This window comes from Thunnus albacares, chromosome 9 (assembly GCF_914725855.1).
Source record: "Thunnus albacares chromosome 9, fThuAlb1.1, whole genome shotgun sequence".
NCBI lineage: Eukaryota > Metazoa > Chordata > Actinopteri > Scombriformes > Scombridae > Thunnus > Thunnus albacares.
Window position 1 is genome coordinate 2,436,984 of NC_058114.1, and position 6,192 is coordinate 2,443,175.

Here is a 6,192-nt window from a genome sequence, read left to right on the forward strand (position 1 = left end):
AGAACGCGGGATGGAGGGGGGAAATTGTGATGCTGTCGGGAACCTGTGCCAATTTCCAGCAGCGCTTGCCACTCATTTTTCCACTTCAACGCTCTTCAAATGGTTGATGTTCTCCAGAGGCGAGGGCTTCTTCTTCTTCTTCTTCTTCAAAAATTGAGATCCAGTGTCGCCGACCAGGTATAAAAAAGAGCTTCACGCCTCTGGGAATGCAGCTAAGCCGCTGCATATTTAAATGAAACGAAATATCAAACATGTATATCCATACGTGGGGAAAATCGGTTTTCCTCCAGTTTGAGGATGTGTGAAGTTTCTGCGTGAAGTCCCGATACTTCAATCATCTTCTCGAAGTGGGTCACCTGGAAACAGCGGTGATATGAAGAGACGTTTACCTGCCAGTCTAATCTCATGTCACAGAGACATAAATCACACGAGGAAGGAGGGGTGTTGGCACGATGAGCGTCGATGTCATTACTCTCAGGAGTTCAGCTTTGAGTGGATGTCTGTTTTTTTTTTTCTTTAACTCTATATAAAGAAAATTCAACCAAGTTAATCCATAAACAAGAACCGACGCGTAACATGTATCTGTCACACGGAGCGTGAGACGTGACAGTGAACTGGAAGGAAACCAAAGTTACATTCATCACAAAAATCATATTAGTTATAGTGTAAGTGTTTGCCTTCTTTAAGGACTAAAACCAGCCGTTAATTCATCTACTAACAAGTGTTATGTGTGTATCCAGAGCCTGATATATCTTATAAATCTGTGCCGTAGACCTGTGTTGTCCAAAAATGATTAAAAAAAAACACATCAATGAGCAGAATGAGGGATGTGCAGAAAGCCCAGTATTTGTATTTGTATCTGTATTTGTTGAGGCAGCAAAATTATTTGTATTTGTATTCAAATAAAAGCGGAAAGAGGCTTAAAAATCCTGTTTTTGTTTTTATTACGCGACCTCTAACTAACAAATATTTTTCAAAATATTTGTATGAAACAAATATTCATATAAAACCCACTATTTGTGCTTTGCCGAATAATGTACTTGTGTTCAGGCACACCCCTATGAGCTACACTGTTTTCTTGGGAAATTAAGGATTATTCAAGTTTGACCTATAAATAAAATGGTTTAGATAAACAACTTGTTTGATCATCTGACTGTTCTCGTTGCTTCTCCAGATTTACAGCAATGTCACTGTGTTGCCAGATCTCAGCAATTTCTATGATAATTGAAGGAAATGATGGGAAAAACTGCAAAAAATAGGACTAGGGTTGTAATAACCAGATTATACCTCGATGATGTGTGCATGAGGGTGTGTAAAACATGTCTGCGTGTGTGTGTGTGTGTGTGTGTAAGTAAACCTGTGCTATAGTTGGACACTCTGGCCTGCTCTCATATAGCCTCCAGCTAAAATTACACACAACCCTACAGATTAAACTCTGTAATCCTCCCGCCGCTCATCTCAAAGTCTGACCAAACTTGGCCTGAGGTTTGTCACTAAACCAGGTGTTTCCGTATATATATTTATATCCTCCCTGCTCCTTTCCTCTCACTCTCTGCAAATTCAAAATGCATGTTTGCTTGTGATAAGGAAAACAAATGTTCCCTGCAGTAATACGGGGAGTAATTGAATTGACAACATAGCAGGGTCTTATCTGGCGGGTTTCTCCAGGCGTAGCAGAGGAGAGACGTGCAGAGTGAGCTCATGATGGTAGGAAACGCCCGTGGGCCACCAATGAGCTCTTGACCCCTGCTGCTCACTGGAGCACATCCTAACACACAGCATGGAGAAGGGTTATATAAATGAGGTGAGTGTGTGTGTGTGTGTGTGTGTGTGTGTGTGTGTCTGCAGGGCATTGATGTGTCTGTGAAGGCATCTCGTTATAGCTGCCAAACGCGTGTTGCTGCAAGGTTGCGGCGTTGCGCTCGCACACACTGATGAGGACATGCTTCCACATGGAGACGGGATCAAACCGAGGGTCACGATTGGGCGACAAAGGCCGCTCACGACTGCAGCTGCCAAACACACACACACACACACACACAGATAGTGAGGCAGTGTGTGTGTGAACTTTAACCCTGTCAGATTGCCATGGCAATGATGGTTTGATCTCGCCACTGTGCTTTGTTCTGACCGAGCTAATTGCTGCGAGTGGCATATAAAACAGATGTGTGCTTCATTATATCTGAGGCTGCTGAGGGAGCGAGTATAAAGCCTTCTGTCCAACAAAACTGCACTGCACTCAGCACTGAAAAAAAGGATGCGATGTCACAGCTCTGATGTGGGTGATGAATAAATACTGAGTAGAGTGTAAACAGTTGTATGAGAGCAGCTCATTTCCTGGTGGTGTAATATCATATGAGATAAAAACATGCCACTTCTCCATATCCAAATAGAGTTCAAGGTACAGTTTGAAGCTAAAAAACTGACCCTGTGATTCTACACAAACAGGCGGTGAAAAGCACTCTGCGAGCATCAAGAGATCCTTTTCACAGCCGATACATTTACCTTTCAATGCAGGAAAAACACAAGTGTAAATAATAACGATTACAACAGCTCCATTCAATTAATTGTCCAAGCAAACTATGTCATTGAGTGAGTGTGAGTGAGTGTGAGTACTTTATTGTTGAGGTGGCAGTGGGTGGTGATGTTGTACTAGAGTGCATTATATGGAAAATTGATCTTTATATTTCAGATTGCGTTATTGCCCCCCAGGTGGACAAAATATTAGGAACACTTTTCAATATATTGCACTTATACAGATAGTACAAATATGTTGTATAACATAGTTCACCACAACCTCAGTAATAAACATAAAGTAGAATTATCACATTTCTGATAATATCAACAAAAAGTGAGAATGTGTAAGCTTCATAAAAGTATAATTTATAACAGAGCTGTTGTAATGGATCACATTAGATTATTAGGTGTTCCTAATAAAGTGCTTGGTGACTGTATGTATATATGAAGACATTAGGGATGTGCAGAGATCCCAGTATTTGTATTTGTATCTGTATTTGTTGAGGCAGCAAAATTATTTGTATTTGTATTTGTATTCGAATAAAAGTGGGAAGAGGCTTAAAAATCCTGTTTTTGTTTTTATGACACTTTTAATTTTAGAAAATTCAAGTGTTACAACAAGTGTTCATGAATAAACTACCTTACGAAGGAGGTCCCCACATCGGGTCTTGAACTGGAGTCTCCCAGATCATAGACGACTGCGCTGATTACTGAGATAAAACTTAACTCATCGACTCATTGCAGACAGACCTCTACCTATTTATACACCCATAACACAGAGACAGCACAGCGTGTAATGTGTAGAGAAGAACTTCAAAGGCAATTATTGCTTTGCACTTTTCATTTATTGCTTATTTTTTACAACCTAATATTGTGGAAAGGAGAAGAGGAACAACAGGTTATGGAGAGTCCCTTGTAAGCACTTTGCTAGTGTCAGTAGCTCAGCTTTATCTCTGGTGAACACCCCCAACAAATAACTTTTTGTATATTTGTATGAAACAAATATTCGTATAAATCCCACTATTTGTGCTTTGCCGAATAATGTATTTGTATTCGGGCACACTGCTAGTAGACATATCAAAGCTAGCTAACATTTTTTCCCAATGACCACACACATTTTTTCCCAATGACCAATGAGTGTCAAAATACTCACACAGAGCAAAAGAGTCCATTTCAGTGTTTTAATCATTTCAATATCTTACATAAGAAAATAATCATTCTATAACTGTTTTGGGTTTTTTTGAAGAAAATAATCATTTCACACACGTACATGACAAAGCTGATCCTGTTCTCCAGCACCAACATAACATCCTGTTTCCAAATGTAATGGTGAGATACCTTCATTTTAAAGTTTGAGCTCCCCTCTGCACTGACATTACAGGATGCAGAAAACTTCCATTCATTTGCCAAAACTAAATAATTAGACATTCTAGTTTAGTTACATCATCACACATTTTCCTAAAAATATGTTGGATGAGTTCATGTGTTCATTCTTCCTCTCTTCCGTCATCTCTCCCTTCATCCGCCCTCAGTGTGCTGTCTGGCTGGAGAGATCAATACAACACTAGTTAACACTCAAACACTACTAATTACACACCAAGTGAGAGGTATAAGTTACAATGTTTGTCTTCGTAATGCAGCTGCAAGTTACTCAGTGACATAAAATGCTTTTGTTTACTCTCTGCATCTAAATAATGCAGGTTTGTCAGGACATATTAAATCTAAGTCCTTGATTTTGTAATTGTGAACAGGCTCCCATCTCCATGTGAATATTTTTCCTCAACTCATTCCCCAGTTAAGTTTCAGACTCTGATATATATTTATCTAAAAGCAGAAAGACCTGCAGCGATTGTTAATAGTTTTAAAAGACAAAATATCTGTTATGTCACAGCAGTGGAAATAGTCCTGCAGCAGAAATGTTAACCTGACACTCACCCCTCCCCTTCATCAGGATGGGATGTTCTTCATGCCTCCCAGCCAGTGTTGTCATGGTGCCAGCACGCCGCCTCCATTTAAACGATGAGACGAGACACAGAGGACCAGGCGGGTTTACATAACAGCCGCTCTGCTCGGGAGAGAGAGCACAGAGGGAAATTTAGGAATTAAATGAAACTTAGAATAAGAAAGAATTTAAGGAAACATACGCTAAAGAGTTGATGCGGGCTGAACAGAAAATAATAAAGTTTATTTACAAGGCATTTAACTTATTTAAATTAAAATGTTATGTTTGTTGATAAAAGACTTAATTGTAATATTAGTTTCATTTAGAAACTGTGGGTGAATAATACATAAAGGTTGAAATTAGGTTGAAAAAACATCCAGAAAAGATGTTTTCAACTGTCACTTTTCACCCAAACCTGAATGTTGTTGAGATTTGAGGCACAGTCGTCTTCTCAACTACATGGTGCTGGTTGGGTCTGAACTCACCAGAATCTCTGTTATTTCCCTCCAGTCTGTCTTCTTTCTTCTCATCTCTGTATGTTTATGAAACAGATTCATAAATTCCTGGGACACATGTGAATTTTCAATCTTTCAACTCCATTCGATAATTGACTTTACATGCTTCACTCACTTTGTATGTTCCCCATAGACTGTATAAAAATATGGACGTAGTTACTGTGACATCACCCATTGGTTTCTGAAGAGCGGTTTTGAAGCTCAAAGTGAGCCGCTCCGGCCGTCGCCATCTTGACAGTGCGTGACGCTGCCTAACTCCCAGCCAATCAAAAATGGGCAAAGAGGCGGGGCCGAATGGCTGAAACAAGCCACCTAGCGGCTGGCGGACCTGTCACTCAAAGCGGCCATGTCCTTCATTATGCATAATTTTATGGCTTAATAAAATTTAAATGAGTGAGTTATAAAAAAATTCACCCCCCGTGCAGTTGTCATGAAAGGGGAAATTAGCTTTAGAGACTAAAACCGTTGTTTGTACCAGGCTGTAAACATGTTTATTTCTGCTGTAAAGTTGGGTATTTTAACATGGGGGTCTATGGGGATTGACTCGCTTTTGGAGCCTCAAGTGGCCATTCAAGGAACTGCAGTTTTTGGCACTTCCGCATTGGCTTCATTTTTGAGCCACGGAGGTTGCCGCTTGATGCTCCCTGCAAGTCAAAGTCAGGGCTTCAGCCTGCTCTGAACATGTTGTTTGCGATTTCACCTCTGCTTCCTCCTCGTGATGACATCATATTGTTCGAGCATGCCCACAAATGGCCATCTGTTATGTAATCTTTGTTGCTAAGGTTGTTCTACAGGCTGTTCACGTTGTCTACTTGTATATGTTGCATCCGATTCAGACTACAGGGTCTGCTGAAGGCCAGCCAATCAGAACAGAGTGGAGCTCATCAGGAGACAGGAACTAAAACAGCCTGTTTCAGACAGAGGCTGAACTGAGGGGCTGCATTAAAGGGCCACAATAAGATAAATAAGCGTTCTTTTTTTAAATCATGTAAAGATATTCCAGTAGAGCCCCAGAATATAAATATAGACCTTTAAATGTGCCAAATATGTCCCCTTTAAGTTAACATGTTAGTATTGTTTCTGTTCACAGAGCCAAACCGAAGACAGTCTTGAACCAGAAGTACCATTAAACCCCTACATAATATTCATCTTATATGATTCTGAGTAAATCGTGTAATAAAATGGATTTTCCAAAATGTTGTAATATTGCACAAATGC

At 40.0% G+C, this 6,192-nt stretch overlaps 1 long non-coding RNA gene across 1 annotated transcript; it reads right to left on the reverse strand.

The window, feature by feature from the left end:
* Nucleotides 1-3,779: 3,779 nt before the first annotated feature.
* LOC122989337 lies at nt 3,780-4,981 on the reverse strand. Its single transcript, XR_006405031.1, has 3 exons — nt 4,945-4,981; nt 4,453-4,582; nt 3,780-4,061 (listed from the first exon to the last, which is right to left on the reverse strand). It is a non-coding gene; the product is annotated as an uncharacterized LOC122989337 (long non-coding RNA).
* Between the last annotated feature and the right edge of the window lie 1,211 nt (nt 4,982-6,192).